Source organism: Mauremys reevesii, linkage group 5 (assembly GCF_016161935.1).
Source record: "Mauremys reevesii isolate NIE-2019 linkage group 5, ASM1616193v1, whole genome shotgun sequence".
Taxonomy (NCBI): domain Eukaryota; kingdom Metazoa; phylum Chordata; order Testudines; family Geoemydidae; genus Mauremys; species Mauremys reevesii.
The window spans coordinates 38677681-38696054 of record NC_052627.1 but is presented as its reverse complement, the minus strand read 5'-3'; the positions used below and the strand labels follow the sequence as shown (position 1 = coordinate 38696054).

The following is an 18374-nucleotide window of genomic DNA, read 5'->3' as shown; positions in this document are numbered from 1 at the left end:
AGGACCTGCTCCATGATTTTTCCAGGGATTGAGGTGAGGCTGACCAGTCTGTAGTTCCTTGGAGTCTCCTCCTTCCCTTTTTTAAAGATGGACACTATATTTGCCTTTTTCCAATCGTCTGGGACCTCCTCCGATCACCATGATTTTTCAAAGATAATGGCCAATGGCTCTGCAATCACATCAGCCAACTCCCTGAGCACCCTTGGATACATTGCATCCGGTCCCACGGACTTGTGCATGTCCAGCTTTTCTAAATAGTCCTTAACCCGTTCTTTCACCACTGAGGGCTGGTCACCTTCTCCCCATACTGTGCTGCCCAGTGCAGCAGTCTGGGAGCTGACCTTTCTGTGAAGACAGAGGCAAAAAATGCAGCTTTTTCCACATCATCTGTCACTAAGTTGCCTCCCCCATTCAGTAAGGGTCCCACACCTTTCCTGACCTCTTTTTGTTGCTAACATACCTGGAGAAACCCTTCTTGTTATGCTTCACATCCCTTGCTAGCTGCAACTCCAGTTGTACTTTGGCTTTCCTGATTACCCCCGCGCATGCTCAAGCAATATTTTTATACTCCTCCCTAGTCATCTGTTCAAGTTTCCACTTCTTGTAAGTTTCCTTTTTATGTTTAAGGTCACAGAAGATTTCACTGTTAAGCCAAGTTGGGCGCCTGCCATATTTGCTATTCTTTCTGCACATCGGGATGGTTTCAGCAATGGCTTCTATGACAAGATCTTTTCCTGCTGGCAGGCTTTTCAAGTTACATGTTTTTCCTTTTACAATTCTCACATTGGTGCATAGACATTTATAGCTTTTATTTTGGGCAATGTCTCTATTTATAATTAATTCCTTAGTCTAATACCATTCTGTCCTATAATATACTGGTTAAAGAGATACCTTGACATTTGTTAGGGTTGTTAGTGATGCATTTGTCAGCTTTCCCTCAGCATCTCATTTAAATAATCCCTCCAAATGTGGTCAGTGTACATCAGCTGTCTAGTTCTATTTTGGTTCAAGTGGAGCTCATGCTTCTGGATAATCTCCACCTTTCCCAAATGTTTCCCCATCCATGGTTTTTTCTGTATACATGGACTGTGCACACTATCTGTGACTGCTTCATTGTTCAATAGCTGCAACTCTGCCTACATAGATGGCCTGATTTTCACAGGTGTAGAGAGCCCCTGCAGCTGCCACTGACCTCAATCACAGATGGGGGTACTTAGAACTTCTAAAATTCAGACAATATATTTTGTGTCTTGATAATTTGTACAAAACAAACACTTTCTCACTGGCTTTGTCCTTTCAGCAAAGAAAATGGTAGATGTTTCATGCAGTGTACCTTGAGGTCACATTAGGCCCAACACTGACATCCAAAGAGCACTTATGACATTCCCCAGGGTACAATATGAACTGTTTAATAGTGCTGTCCCCTGAACTCTCTAGCCTGAGGTGTCTTTTATACCTCTTTATTGTCAGAACAGCCTTCTTGTCCACTCATGCAGGCTTCAGTATGTAAATTCACTCCCAGCTAAATACATAAATGCTCTCCCAGCCATTCATGAACTACATACACGGTGACACCCACAAATTCTTAGTCTCAGCCTTGTTACCCAGAAATGTGCATCTTACTGCTCAGTGTTCTCCTGGACAGTGCAAGCTCATAGTCAGTCATTCCAACACTGGGAAATTATTTGCACCAGCCTTGTATTCTCAAATTGAGGTTCCCCAACACTTCAATCCAAACTCATTGGATTGGATAAAACAGTAGAACTATAGAGAGATAGATTTTAAGTGATTACAAGTGATAAGGCATAAAAGTCAGATACTGGTTACAATAGAAAAAAATGCAAGTTAATACCTAAATGAATTTAAAAGAAAAATGTCTCTCTGACCATAAGCTGCGACAGTTCCTGGATTTCCTTTTTAACCAGGGACGTCTGCCCCAGCTGAATGTTCTTCAGATATTCATTGATGCCATAAGCAGACAGATGGGAGGAGGTGAAAGGGGTGATGTGGAGATCACTGTCTCTTATTTTTATACCCTCCTCCTCTTTTTAAGGATTACACCCCACCAGGATAGAAACAAACAGTCTCCTGTGTATGTGAGATTCTGAGATGAAATGTACATTTCTTGCTTACACCTTCTCACTTGCTGGTGAATGGACAGTTAAGCAGGTAATGGCTCCTTAGCACCTTGCTGGCATGTTAGTGTGGCTTTGTCTCTGAGAAATTGGTTTTTGGGCGTTACCCAGAACTACAACTTATTTCAGTTACAATCATATCAGAAAATCTCATTTACATAAAGTGTTGTTACACACATTTCAACAGGATAATATTATTAATCAGATAATACGTTTTCCAATGATACCTCACGAGGCATACTTTGTAAAAAATATATCATAACCATATAAAAATGGTGACCATGGGGTAGGTACAGTGTATCATAGCACTCAAGAAGCTGAAAAAGAAAGTGAACTCCAGACATTTTGTTCTCCAAAAACTGGTCAACACAAAATGGGGAGCCAACTCCCAAATACTCTAAACAACCAGGCTCATCCTTTGTTACTCAGCTGCAGAATACTGTGTCCCAATATGCTCATGCTTGAGCCATGCACACAAAACTGATTCTGAATTAAATCAATCAGTTCTGTATGATCATCACAAGGACTTTAACAAGGACTCCCACACTGTCGCTATACTGCCTTACTGAGGTTGCATGACCATCAGAGGCAGGATGCCTTCATTAAAAAGGAGAGAGAAAAACAAGTGTATTATCCAAGATATCCACTGTATGGACACATTCCAACACCCAAGAGGTGGAAGTCCAGAAAGAGCATTGCCTATGAAAATCTGACTCCAAAATACCAGCGTGGAAGGCTAGAGAGTAATAAAATGGCAGGAAATGCCAATGATCTTGGAGAACATGGTTCCTTCAGAAAGAAAACCCTCCCCAGGCAATGACCTCACATCAGAACACTGGTGTACTCTAAATTGGGAAAGAGCTGGGGTGGCAAAGGCCAGTGACAATATGACCAAGTGGAAACTGAAGAATGACCCCAAATATGAATACAGAGAGCCAAGAACATTTGAACACTGCCTGATGCCGGGCCTCCTGTCAGTATCCTGTACTTCAGGTACTCAAGATAAGAGACACCACCACATCTTGCCTACAGTTTTGGAGCTTTAATGAGAGAAGAAAATCATTTGATCAAAAGTAATTTAGGTCTTAATGATTCCACTCACCTACTCAAATTCTGAAAGTTAAAAATTCATAGACGGCATGTTTTGTAGCAGAGCAACACACGAACACCACATGAGCTCCGCCTCTTCTCGTGTGGTGCTTATAAGCACCAGGAAGTCTGCCCTAAGAGAGAAAGGATTATCTCTCTACTGCTGCATTCAGTAAAAGGAGTAGGGCGCTGACGGAGGAGGTGGACGGGAGTGGAGGCCAGCTATCTCTATCTCCTCTCCCCAACCACTTGTACATAGTTTGAGCATTGGTGGTAAGTCAGACTAATCTTCTGGTTAATAACCTGATGAATGATTTGATGAGGGCAGATTAGAGCTTCCAAAAAAATTGAGGGAACAGTTTTCCATTGGAAATTTCAGTTTCTTGAACAGTGAGACAGTCTGCTGGAACTTGTCAATATAGATGAAATTTTTGACAGCAAAAAGTCAAAATAAATCATTTCTCATTTCAACAAGGCAAACCCATTGGATTATAACTTTATCATTTTCAATAGATTTCAGAGTAGTTTTAATATATTGCATATTCAATATTATAACATTTTAGACTTGGTTTAACGGGAAATTTTGGAGGTTTGTTCCAACATGGAATGAGAAACAAAATTTCAAAGCATTGGGACTTCCTATAGAATTGAAATTCTGTTATTCAACCAGTTCTACTGGTGAATTTTTCCTGCTGACAACAGGCTTGTGCCATTTTTTTAAGACTTTCGAGGAGCCCAGGTTTATTTATTTAATTATTTTTATTACATTTGTTAGTGTCCAAATGCTCCCTCAACATTCTATAAGTAGCACAAGAATGTTGAGCAGATGTCAGTGGGCTTATATTTGTGTCACTTTAAAAAGGAGTGATCACTAAACCTCAGACTTTATTTATGAACAATTAAATATGATTAAGCAGTCAGAACCGTTTCCTGTCAAAACTGAACAGAAACATGCTTGTATTAACCTAGAATGACATTATGGATTCAGAAAGTGGCTTTAAACAGCTGATATGTGACAGTGTTTACTGAAAGGGGCACTTGGGTTTCTTTGTAGAGAACAGAAATAAAAATCCTAATGATTATTTTGTTTACATTAACTATAAGGAATTCAGGGCATTAATACCATGCCACCAAACTTTCCACCATAAGAAAGTGACTGCTCATTGCTTTATACTGACCTAGAAAGTTTGCTAAGGATGCTGCATCCAAGCCACATATAAACACACACAAGCATCAATTGGATATGGACATTGCAGACTTTAGAAAAGCAGTCATTTTAAAGCATAACAAACATAGCATCAGCCTTGCCAAGAAAACAAGGGAAGAAAATTATGGGAGATCAGAAAACTTGTGGATGTAATTTTGCTTCAGAAAAGGGGGTTCAACGACTAAAATGTTAGGCTGCATGAGGCATACCAGAGAAAGCCATTAGTGAGGAATTGAGGGTTTGAAAAGGACAGTTATACTTAGGTGAAGAGGATGGATACAGAGTTATTTTAGTTAGACATTACATTTTCTCACCAGGGTTTTCATATAATCATCTACAGCTATTTTCTATTTTTTTTAAGCAAAAACAGAAAGATGCCTCTTAGCTGTTGTCTTCCTAGGAAAAATATAGTGATATTTTACAGAGAGCGCTTCATGGAGTCTTCCTTAACATTGCTTCTGACCAAAATGAATAAAGATGTGACAGCAGAATACTGTTGGCATTGTTGAAGAGAGTCACATATGAAGACTTACAATATGAATGTATATTTAAAATACAGAGAACACGACAGAAAGATGATTATTCTGTATTTATGCATCTTTGCTTTCTTCCCCCTTGTTATATTAATCTTGCACTAAAAAGGTAATATACAATTCAAGAAGTATTCTCAAGAACAATTACCCCAAATGCTGCTTCCACAGTAAGGGACTCCAAAACTGATTGTTTGAAATAATTTTAATGATCCTGAGCACTGCATTTTTATTTCCAGATTTATAAAGCCTTCTATATAGTTCTATTTAGTAATTCACAGACAGGTGATATTATTTACTATATCCCAGAGCATTAAAGTCCTGATTAAAGCATTAAAGCCCTCTAAAGTCAAGGGAATCTTTCATTTTATTTTTCATGGGATTGGACTCCTCATTTAAAAAAAAAACAATAAAACTAACAAGGAAGAAGCAACCAAAGGCTAGCTGAGAGGAGGATCTGGAATCAGAAACTTCAAGGTTCTAATGACGGCACTGATTTGCAGTGCATCCTTGGGCAACTCACTCAACATTTTTGCCACATCTTTCTCATAGGCAGGAATGAAGAGGGGGAATAATGTTTTTCTACATACCACTCATCGTGATTGGGAAGATTAGTTTATACAGCACTATATAAGTGCTGTACATGCATAAGTAGTATTTCAAAGGAATAACATTAAGAAGAAAATGTGAAGCATTGGGGAGGAAGCATTAGCTAAAAAGATAGCTTTCTCTTATTTGCATGGAGGAGTCAGTTATCTTAAATACAAAGAAGGAGAGAAATTGAGGCATCATGACAGTGAGCTTTCAATATCCAATAATACTTCATAAAAATCTCAAATGTAACTAATTTTGTGTGGAATTAATACAGACACTAACACTAGCTTAATCAAATAAGATAGTCAGGAAGCATGGGCGGTGGGTATAAGCCTCCCAAAATGGGACAAGAAATGCCAGATGCAGAACATCTCCTTTTGGAGGCACTGCCACCGTAAGCTCCTGAGAAGTAGGTGGGGGTGAGGGGGGGGAGGCACTGGTGCCTGGACCATGGCCCCACCTGCACTGCACAGCTTCTCCCCAAGGCCCCACCCTCACTCTGTCTCCTCCTCTGAGGCCCTCCCCACCTGCTGCTTGCTCCTCTAAACCCTCCCGCCCCTGTCACTCACCCTTGAGGCAGGAGAAGGCAGAAAGGAGCCACTATATAAATCAATGGTATGCCCACACCTTGAATGCTGTGTGCAGTTCTGGTCGCCTCATCTCTAAAAAGATATATTCGTATTGGAAACAGTACAAAGAAAGTCATCAAAATAATTAGAGGTATGGAACAACTTCCATATGAGGAGAGATTAAAAAAGAAAATAAAGACTGGGACTCCTCATTTTAGAAAAGAGACAACTAAGGAGAGATATGATACAGATTTATAAAATTATAAATGGTGTGGAGAAAGCGAATAGGGAATTATTATTTACCCCTTCACATAAGAACAAGAACCCAATGAAATTAATAGAAACCAGGTTTAAAACAAAGATAAGGAAATACTTCTTCCCACAAGGCACAGTCAACCTGAGGAACTCATTGCCAGGGGATGCTGTAAAGGGCAAACATATAACTGGGTTCATAAAATAATTAGATAACTATTGATGGACCTAACCTACATGAATCTATGATTCTATGAACTTATTAGCAAGACTGTCAGGGAAGCAACCTCATAATCTTGGTGTCTCTAAACCTCAGACTGTTAGAAGCTAAGAATGGATGACAGGGGATAGATCACTCAACAATTGCCCTCTTCTCTTCAATCCCTCTAACGCATCTGCCACTGACCAGTGTTGGAAAATGGGATACTTGGCTAGATGCACCATTGGTCTGACAAAGTATGGTCTTTCTTATGATCACTATGGCACTGTTTAGCACTATATCCAATCTTTGTTATACTACACATCACTAACCTTGCGGCATGATGTTCATGTCTGAATATGACTGGAAATTCAGAAGGATGCTGTAAGATAAAAGGAATGAAACAAAAGAAGCAGCTAAGAAATTAAAGGGATTAGGAAAACACAGAAGTCATGTGAGATTGCTTTTTATTGTATTAACATCTATAATATAATCACAATCATTAAAATAGTTCCATTGTTATTAATTGGAATATTTTCTTTTGTACCTTTAAACTATTTACTGTGAATTATTAAGCCATGAGGAAACAAAAGATAGGAATAAATGGTCAGTTTTCACAATGGAGGAAGGTAAATTGGGGGTCCCCTAAGGATCTGTACTGTGACTTCTGCTGTTCAACATATTCATAAATGATCTAGAAAAGGGGGTGAACTGTAAGGTGGCAAAATTTTCAGATGATACTGTCATATTCAGCAGTGCAATCCAGACCAGTTAGGGGTTGTGTCACTGCCTGCCCAGGAACCTTGGGAGCCACACAATGCATGCCTGCCAGCATGCAGGTCACACACTGAGTTTCTGTGCACTAGACAGTCTTGGTTCAGCAGCTCTGACTCCAGCAGTTCATTTATAGTCTCACATCTGCACTCTGGCTTCCACCAGCCTGGGTTACAGCCAGCAAGGTGATGCCAACACACTCCCAAGTTCTCAATTTTCCTCAAACCATGGGCCCTGGGGCGTCCAGCAATCTCTTAGACAGTTCAAAGTAATAACAGGGTTTGTTTGCTCCTCTAAAGACACAAAAAGCACATCGCAGCTTATTAAACTTACCTAGGTTGAATACACTATTCCCTTTAAACAGCACACAGTTGGTTTTTAGTAAAACAAAACACATTTATTAACAGTAGGATATAGGTTAAATGATGCAAAGTGAAAGGAATAAAGTTAGAAAGGATTACAAGCAAATAAATGTGAAAACATGCATCTAAGAGTCTAAAACAATCTAGCAAGATATAGACTTTGTGCAAAATGGTATCTTTTACCAGTCAGTTTACTTCCCAGCCATGGATGACTTTCCCTCAGTCAGGACATTCCACAAAAGTACAAGGTGAAAGATCTTTGCCTAAGCACCTTTCTCACTTAAACTCAGTTCCAGAGACTTCCCCCTCCTTGGTTGAAGGACCCATCTTTCTCAGCTTGCAGTGACTCTGTTCCTTTGTGTCTATCTACTGATGGATGCAAAAGATGGCTTCTGTACAGTTCAGCAATCTCGCTTCAAGAGCTTTTCTTTTCAAGGGCTTCCCATTCTGACCGTATATTTCTATGCAAATGGGACTTCTATTGTTTCTGACTTCACCATGCTTCATTTACATAGGAGATAGGAGGGAATGCTACAGCTATCTACTTGTCTGGGAAAACTGTTCAACCTAATATCAATGAGTATCAATAATTCCTTACATAGTGTTAATACATATATTTCACAGTGATATTAATCACCAGTGTGTCTGAAAGCTAATGGCAAGATCTCTCTCTATACACTTTTATAATACAGTAATACTGTGTATGATCAGTTGATTCAGTTGCCTATCACCTGAAGTTCACTTCTCTTTATAGACCAGTAAACCTTCTAAATGGATTCTTCTGAAAAGTAAAACCCAAATCCAGCATCTCTCTCTTGCTGTGTGTAGCTATGTCGTTGCTTCCCCCACTTGTTAGCTTGTTAGTTTATGTGGCATGCCAACGTGCCTTCATTGTCTTCGCCTGACTATCAATCTGGTCCAGACATGCTGACCTCGATCATGGTGTGAGTTTTGATGGTTTTGATTACTATCCCATTGCCTCTGGTCCATTCTGCTTCATTTGCATTCAAGATCTTGGCAGATCTGTGCACCAACTCCCTCTGGCATGCCTGGTTTAAACCCATTTTTAGTTCTCTTTCCAGCATATGTCCATAACTCTTAATATACATTGCATACATACATCACACAAGAATATTAACTAATGAGTTGTTAGTTTTCAAATACCACCTCACAAGGCATATTTTCCACAAAGATTATTACAATACTGTATAGGATCTGAATACAGGGGTGCTTAGTCACACAATAGAAAATACTCAAGATATTTCAAAAGATCATTGTCCTGTTCTGTTCATTTCCACTGAAGCCTCTGGCACTGGCTACTATTGGCTAGATACTGGGCTAGATGGATCATGGTCTGACCCAATATGGCCATTTTTATGTTCTAAACAAAGAAAAAAACAAAAAAATGTGCAGCTATACAGGGCTTCGGTGTTGTAAATGTTTCTTCTAAATCTTATCTGTTTAGATGGCAATATATGAGCTCAGTGCCTCTGCTTTGAAAGAGTGAGATTATCTATTCTTAAAAACGCAGACAGAATCTGATAAATATTATTGTCTCAGCGATACCAACAATGGTGATGTAAATGTTCTCTAATTCTCCTTTTTTAAAGCCAAGAGTAAATATACTCATTTAAACTACTGAAATTTTTAAATTTCATGATTATTTTTATAAGAGACTTAGATAACACAAAATGCTGTTGCATATCATTTCCCATTCCTATGGTTAGTTTAATCTTGTTCAATATGTTTGTTTCCTCTGACCCTGCCACACACACACACACACACACCTTGAGCAGAATGAGGGCATTTAGAACCATTTTACCAAAGATTACATTTAAAATCTAATATACATAGGTTATAGGCTGCTGCTTAGAAAAGCTTATATCGTATTTTTGTGCAAATTGGGAATAATCTTGCCTTATGATATGAAGCAGAGTAAGTAAAGGAGGAGAGGGCTATCTTTTATTTTAAGGGGAAGATTGTGTGACCCTAACGCTGAGTGGTATCTTATTCTGCAATTAGTCTGATTGTTATTAATGGGACTTCACTAAGTAATGCACTACTCATCATGAGAAAAAATGCGAGAATCTGACCCTAAATAGGTGGTATTTTACCTATGGGATCTTAAGGGCAATAGGTTTTTATTTTAAGCATCAAAACAGTTTGATTTTTTTTTTTACTGTTTTAAAACAGGTAGCATGTGGTTGTGCTGGCCGAGGCTCAAATGAGGAACCAGTTTTCACCATCTGGTTGCCAGTTTTACCCCTCTTTTGGGAGTGGAAAGTAATCTGTCCCATCTTACTTCCCTGGCACACCAGTTTAGATGTGTTGCATGGGTGCACAGGACAGGTCACAGTCTGGCCCATGATATTTAAATGTGAGTTCTTATATATATTTAAAGTTAGTACTCCATTAACCCTATAAACTTGCTCAGTATGAGTCTTGTTTACAGGCCTGCAGCTCAGACCTTATGCTTTGGCTTAGATAATATATTAGTTGTACTGTTTGGCCCGGTGCCATACAGAATTTTCCTTACCTATCTCCAAGTTGGTGGAATGTTCTGTCTTATATCTATGCAAATACTGCTCTCAATATCTTCAAGGTTAAAAATAAATGTTTTGAGTCTAACTATTTCTGGTTGATGGTCTGTCTACTGTTAGGCTTTTGGGGACAAACTAACTTCAGTATGAGTGTGGGATTCCTTGTATATCAGCATCCGAATACTTGATAAAAAGGCACTTTATGACATCAGCAAATAGGTATTAGTGTAATAGAATGTATGTTACTTGAAATCTGAGAAAAACAGCCTGCTAAAGCGAAAGTAATATACTAAAAATGTATTAAAGTGATTTATATATTTACAAATGCTATGATAAAAAAGCACCTTAATGATGCTAAAGCAGATTCTGCATGGTAGCAATTTCAATTAAGTTGGATAATGAGGTTTAACTTAAAAAAAATGTAGCTTCATGCTGAACATGGCTGATGTTATAACTAGTTTCCCCCTCTCTCTTTAGTTATGTGGTTTTGGTATTAACTGTTTTTGTCAACTGATTATTTCATGCATATAAAATAGTAAATAAGATATTTGCCTCAAGAATAGCATCTCTAACTGTTCACATATCTGTATTTGATTTTGTTTGTGGATGCATGTGGACACAATGCATCAAATTAGGATTTGTGGATTTTAATATACTGTATTGCTTTCTATGTCAGAAGAGCCAGTGCCACAACATTAGAAGCAGGAATAAAGTAGTCTTGGAATCCTAACTTAGGATATGTCTACACTACGAAATTAGGTGGAATTTATAGCAGTCTTTTTTAGAATCGTTTTTATACAGTCGATTGCGTGTGTCCCCACACAAAATGCTCTAAGTGCATTAAGTCAACGGACTGTGTCTACAGTACCGAGCCTAGCATCGACTTCCGGAGCATTGCACTGTGGGTAGTTATCCCACAGTTCCTGCAGTCTCTGCTGCCCATTGGAATTCTGGGTTGAGATCCCAATGAATGCCTGATAGGGCAAAAACAGTGTCGCGGGTGGTTTTGGGTACATGTTGTCAGGCCCCCCCCACTTCCTCCCTCAAAGCAACGGCAGACAATGGTTTGGCGCCTTTTTTCCTGGGTTACCTGTGCAGATGGCATACCACGGCAAGCATGGAGCCTGCTCAGCTCACCATCACCATATGTCTCCTGGGTGCTGGCAGACGTGGTACTGCATTGCTACACTGAAGCAGCTCATTGCCTTTTGGCAGCAGACGGTGCATTACGATTGGTAGCCGTTGTCGTTGTACTCCTGGGTGCTCTTTTAGCCAACCTCGGTACCTATCTCATAGAACTGGAAGGGACCCTGAAAGGTCATCAAGTCCAGTCCTCTGCCTTCATTAGCAGAACCAAGTACTGATTTTGCCCCAGATTCCTAAGTGTTCCCCTCCAATGCTCAAACCATTGAGCTATCCCTCCCCCTGTGAGGTTGGTCAGGGCCGCCTGGGGCCTGGGCAGACATCGGAGTGGCTCAGCCAGGTCATTCCCTTTTCAAGTTTCGTCTCATGGAGACTCAGTACTGCCGGCAGTCGTACTGCACCACCTTCTGCCGCGCACTCAGGAGATGATGATGGCTATCAGTTGTACTGCACCGTCTGCTGCCAGCCTAAGATGGATGGAGTGGATCAAAACAAGAAATAGACCAGACTTGTTTTGTATTCATTTGTATACATTTGCTCCTCTCTCCCTCTGTGAAATCAGCGGCCTGTTAAACCCAGGGTTTTGAGTTCAATCCTTGAGGGGGCCATTCTGTGTGACAGTTTGTGTTTCTCCTTGATGCAAAGCCACAGCCTTTGTTGATTTTAATTCCCTGTAAGCCAACCCTGTAAGCCATGTCGTCAGTCGCCCCTCCCTCCATCAGAGCAATGGCAGACAATCATTTCGCGCCTTTTTTCAGTGCAGATGCCATATCACTGGGAACATGGAGCCTGCTCAGATCACCGAGGCAATTATGAGCACCGTAAACTCCATGCGCATTATCCGGCAGGATATGCGGAACCAGAACCTGCAAAAGCGAAACCAGGCAAGGAGGCGATGGCAGCGTGGTGACGAGAATGATGAAGACATGGACCCAGACTTCTCACAAAGTATGGGCCCTGACAATGTGCACATCATGGTGTTAATTGGGCAGGTTCGTGGCATGGAACACCGATTCTGGGCCTGGTAAACAAGCACAGACTGGTGGGACCGCATAGTGTTGCGGGTCTGGGACGATTCCCAGTGGCTGCAAAACCTATGTCTGAACTACTGAAATCCTCAAATTGTGGTTTAAAGACTTCAAGGGGCAGAGAATCCTCCAACAAGCGACCCATGCCCCAGGCTGCAGAGGAAGGCAAAAAAAAACCAGGGTCTGGTGCTGCTTTGAGTTGGTGTGTCCTGGTCTGTGGGGAGCTTACTTCTGATGATGAGTTTGGTAAGTTTGGGAGGATGGAACAGTGGGGTTGGGAAAGATTTCTTTCATCCACCTTGCCTCATGTATATTCATGGCATTTTAAACATTTTTTCCCTTTGGTTTCAATCCTGGCAATTACAGATTTTATCCATGATGTACTTTACTTGTGAAAAACATTGGACAAAATGTCCAAACACTGAAGCAACAGTACTTATTTAAAGATATTTGAAAATTAAAGACACAAACCCCAGAACTGCAAATGTCTTCAGAGATGTATTCAGGTGCTTAACTGCTTTTCCTCAGCAAGATGAGAAGCTTTTTAAAAGAGAAGAAACCTTGCTATGCTCTTAATTCCTGATTCAGTATAGGGACTCATTAATACACAGTATTAATATTAAATAGAACACACAGTAAAGTGTTGCATTCATTCATTTTTAATACAGACATTATTAGAAGAGAGGTAGTCAAGATTTATGCATTCTCCACTATAAAGGATAACCTTGTTTTGCAATTTTCTTGCCAAAAGAATTTTGGTTTAAAATTAAATATTATGCTCTGATCCCTTAAAAATATAAGATATGAGATACAAGAGATGTATCATCTGATAACATTTTTCTGTGCTGCAGAAGAGAGAAACAAGGATTGGACTTCCAAGAGTTCCTTAGTAAAACGCAGCATTCATACAATGCTCAAGATTCTACATCCCCATGTACAGAACCTCTAATTTACTTTTGTCCATTGAACATGACATTTCAAGCATTCTTACTAGCACTAGGGTAGCTCCATCAACCGCAGATACGGGAAAGAAGGGAACTGGAATGAGGGAGGCAGTCAGCACAAAGGGAAGCATGCAGAAACAATAAAAGAGACCGAAGCAACTAAAAATTTTCCCTCTGCATGAGTTTTTCTCCTTCCCAATTAAGGTGCGCATATTCACTTTAACAAAGAATGTGCTGGAGCAGGAGAAACATTCATAAACAAAAGGCCTGGTTCTGATCTCATACCAGGAGTAATCCCAAGATGACAATGGAATTAAATCAGTGTCAGAGAGATCAGTGCTATATCAAATGTGACAACACGCATTCTTCTAATTTGGGGAGAGTAAAAGTGTTGATGTTAAGGGTGATTGTGCTTTATCCAGTTGATTTCAGTTCTGAAATACATATAAATTTCCAGCAATTAGGTAATTAGTTTTCCTGGAGTTTCTCTGTGATATCATAGGATTTGAAAATATTTTTATTGATAGTTATTACATTTTTATATAAAAGCATTGAGAACTTGGCAGGGATATTGAAATCCTAGCATTAATAGTATTTGTGACTTTAGAACAACTGTCATTAAGGATCTCAAGACCTTTTACAAACACTAAACCTCATGTCCTGTGAAACATAAGTGCTCACCGTAAGCAAGCATTTGGCAGCAGTTACCACATGGTTGTATTCAAGAGCCTACACTTCTCCGCATACTTCAGAAAGAGAGAGAGACTGTGGCCCTCAAGTACCACTTTAAATGGCAACATAAACAGTCATCATAGTTAACTACTATACCTGTGTTGCAACTGAAGAAAAAATTAGGCTTGGTGCTGTTAAGCACCATAACTTGAGCTCACAGTAAGTCAGTGAGTAGACAGTTCTCCGCTAAATAACTTAGACCACACTCATTCTAACACTGCCAGAAAGCAGATGTCATCACGTATTTAGCTTTTTGATTACAAAAATCATGAAAGAGATAGGCTTCCCATATTCACATCTTTCAGTCATCCAGGGAGTATTACAATTAATTGTGAACTCTCTGATCCAAGCTGCTACTTCATATCTTTCAGGGAGATATCAGCATAGCTGGTGGTGAAAAAAAATGTAAAATTATGCCAAACAACAATGTCAAAGACGACATTAATGCAAAATGTAATTTTTGGAGAATTTTGAACAGAAATTGAGGAAATTCTCTGTAAAACAAACTCACCCAAGGACAAGAGTTAACCTGATTTAGTATAGCTCAGAGATCAATCCATTTTAATATATTATTCTGTCACTGTAGTTTAGTGAATTGATCACATCTTGACTTCTGACTTGCTTGCCAGCAAACACAGACTAATCTGTCCACTTGGTTTCACTGGTGTACAGTTACCGAGCACTAATTTGATTTGATCGTTACCCCCCTACAGTGTGTTTATTGGGCTGTAGACTTTTAAAATGACAAATCACTGTCAGCATGGTCTAGGAATGAGGGCTGAAATGGTACACCATGCAAGAGCATGTACTACAAGACTGACCTACATGACAGACCCTTGTAGCGATTTCATTTACAAATTAATTTGACAGTTTGCTCCAGCACAGAGAAAATGCTTGTTACCAGGGGCATGACTGAAGGGCTCTCCATGGCCAGCAAAGTTATGCATGCCTTCTATTTATTATTCCCAATTTCTTCAAATAGGTTTGCAATAGCATCCTCCCCTCCCACAAACTAATTGTAATAGTTCACTGTCAGCCACTGGACTTACTGATAGAGATCTGTGGAAAAAATTGCAATGTCAGTAGAAAAGCAACAAAATACACATTTTTTGCTTGAAGTGACATTGTATAACCCTTGATTTTCTTGCTGTTTTTCCTACAAAAAAGAAAATCATTCTGGAAATAACCCTTTTCCTAGGAAAAAGATAACAAACTTGGGAACTTTAGGTTAATACATGAACATCTTCCAATATTTTTCCAGTTCTCTAAATTTTGCTACAGAGATACAATTTATTAATAAAAAATGGCACCAGTTTCTCCTTGCTTCTGCAGTGACTGGCTGAGTTAAGATATTTGATATAAGGAAATAGTCTACTTTCTACTTTTAAGTGTTAATATAGCAATACTTTCAGAAACCAATTAACACTTTCAACATACAGTTTTCCATCAGGCAAAAGTTGTAAAACAGTTAAAATAGGGGGGAGAGGGAGGATATTAGAGACTTCCTATAATTTCAGGAATTCAGAAAATTCAAGTCCTACCCCCCCTCTCTCCTATACCAAGTTTTTGAATTGTGGGGGAAAGCCCAGGACTTTATGTTCTGCTGAAAGTTGAAATTTTCCCAGCAAATTTTCTTTTTTTTTGACAAAACCTTATATTCTGACAAGAAAAAAAGTGTAGGAAGATTTTCCACCAGCTCTCTATATAAGCCAGCAGACTTAAGTTCAATATGGGTAAGAAAAAGGTGATGCTAGTGAAGAGGGGGGCAAATAAAAACATGTATTGGGCCTGTGAACGCTCACTCTGTTCTAAGGTACTTTAATTCTCATGGTCAGTGGCCCAAAGTCTTGTCATTTTATGAGATCCTCATTAATACTTAATTCTCATGCAACTGTAGTAGTCTAGAATCCTTTTGCTTTTCTTTCTTCTCTCCTGGGTTATGAGTGCTGCAGCCTTCTGCTTCAACATGCAGAGGCAAAGAAGATTATGGTGGCTACTCTGAAGCTGCAGGTGGTCATAATAGACTTGTTCCTTTACCTGAAGTGATAGAGGTCTGTATTTCAGTGCTCAAGGTCCTCAGTTCAACCTCTACTAGAAATTAATTATGAACAGTAGTGACAATACAAGAACTTGAACTAGTGCCGTGGCCTGCAAATCTCGAGACCAGCTTTCCTTTTGATATGGGAAGCTATGTAACATTCTTGTTATGCAAGTTTTATATTCTTCTTAGTGCAAAGGTCTTGGAGTCAAATCCTACTGACCACGCATGATTAGCTGAAATGCTCTTAATCTGTCATTTGAGTAAGACCCACATTAGCTTCTGACTAGTTCTCTTGCCCAACTTCTGCATATTACTTTTGAGTTTCAAATGACCATGTTTTTTATTTTTCCTTAGATAACTAGGCTGTTGTCATGGGTTAAAATGTCATCAAAATATTGAGACTGTAATCAAGTACCCCCTAACTTTTCTTTACTCAAGACTAAACATGCACAGGGTTTTTAACCTTGCCTAAGAGTTCAGATTTGCTAAACCTCTAAACCATTTTTGTTGCTCTCTGGACTCTCTTCAAATTTGTCCATATCTTTCCTACAGTATGGTGCCAGAATTGGACACAATACTCCAGCTGAGACCTCACCAGCGCTGAGTAAAGCAGGACAATTACATCCTATTTCTTACACACCACACTCCTGTTAATACACCCCAGAATGATATTAGCCTTTTTCACAGCTGCATCACATTTTTGACTCATTCAATTAGTGATCCACTATACCCGAGATCCTTTCCAGCTGTTCTACAACCTAGCCAATTATTAGTTTGTAGTTGTGCACTTGATTTTTCCTTCCTTCCACTTATCTTTATTGAAATTCATCTTTTTGAATTCAGACCACATTTCTGATTTCTCAAGGTAATTTTGAATTCTAATCCTGTCCTCCAAAGTACTTGCAACCCCTTAGTGCTTGGTGTCATCTGCAAATTTTATAAGCATACTCTCCACTCCATTGTCCAAGTCATGAATGCAAATATTGACTAGTACCAGACCCAGGACTGACCCCCTGTGGGACACCACTAGATACACCCTCCCAGTTTGACATTGAACTATTGACAACTATTCTGAGTATGGTCTTGTGAATACAATGACGACCATACTGGGTCAGAAAATGGTTCACCTAGCCTAGTATCTCTCTTCTGACAGTGGTCAACGCTAGCTGCTTCAAAGGGAATGAACAGAACAGGGCAATTGATCCATCCCCCTGTCATCCATTCTCAGCTTCTAACAGTCAGAGGTTTAGGGAAACCCAGATTATGAGGTTGCATCCTTGACTGTCTTGGATAATAACTGTTGATGAACCTATCATGCATCAAGTTATCTAAATCTTTTCTGAACCCATTTATACTTCTGGCCTTCACAGCATCTCCTGGAAAGGAATTCCTCAGGTTGACTGTGCCTTATGTGAAGAAGTATTTCCTTATCTTTGTTTTAAACCTGGTTTCTATTAATTTCATTGAGTGACCAATGCTTCTTGTTCTTATGTGAAGGGGTAAATAACAATTCCCTATTTACTTTTTTCCATATCATTCATGATTTTATAGACCTCTATAATATCCCCTCTTAGTTGACTCTTTTCTAAACTGAACAGTCTCAGTCTTTTTTAACCTCTCCTTATATGGAATTTGTTCCCTACCCCTAATTATTTTTGTTGCCTTTATTTGTACCTTTTCCAATACTAATATGTCTTTTTTGAGATGGGGTGACCGGAACTGCACACAATATTCAAACTGTGGGCATACCATGGATTTATATAGTGGCATTCTGATGTTTTCTGTTTTATTATCTATCCCTTTCCTAATGATTCCTAACATTCTGTTAGCTTTTTATATCTGCCACTTCATACTGAGCGGATGATTTCAGAGAACTATGCAAGATGATAGGGTCTAAATAGTTGGGATTATGTTCTCCAATAGTCATTACTTTGCATTTATCAGCATTGAATTTCATCTGCCATTTTGTTGCTCAGTCACCCAGTTTTGTGAAGTCCTTTTGTAAGTCTTCTCAGTCTGCTCTGGATTTAACTATCTTGAATAGTTTCATATCATCTGCAAATTTTGCCACCTCACTGTTTAGCCCTTTTTCCAGATCATTTATGAATATGTTGAACAGAACTGGTCCCTGTAAAGATCCCTAGGGAACACCACTATTTACTTCTCTTCATTCTGAAAACTGATAATTTATTCCTACCCATTTCCCCCTGTCTTTTAACCAGTTACCAATCCATG

The 18374-nt window shown here is 39.3% G+C and overlaps 1 long non-coding RNA gene across 4 annotated transcripts in view; it reads right to left on the bottom strand.

The window, feature by feature from the left end:
* Positions 1–18374, bottom strand: part of LOC120406598 — a 128243-nt gene that overhangs the window by 66466 nt on the left and 43403 nt on the right. For all 4 annotated transcript variants that reach the window (XR_005599387.1, XR_005599388.1, XR_005599386.1 and 1 more), the window contains exons 3-4: positions 6908–6957; positions 6125–6217 (exon numbers count right to left, since the gene is read on the bottom strand). This is a non-coding gene — a long non-coding RNA (uncharacterized LOC120406598). The remainder of the gene's footprint in view (positions 1–6124; positions 6218–6907; positions 6958–18374) is intronic.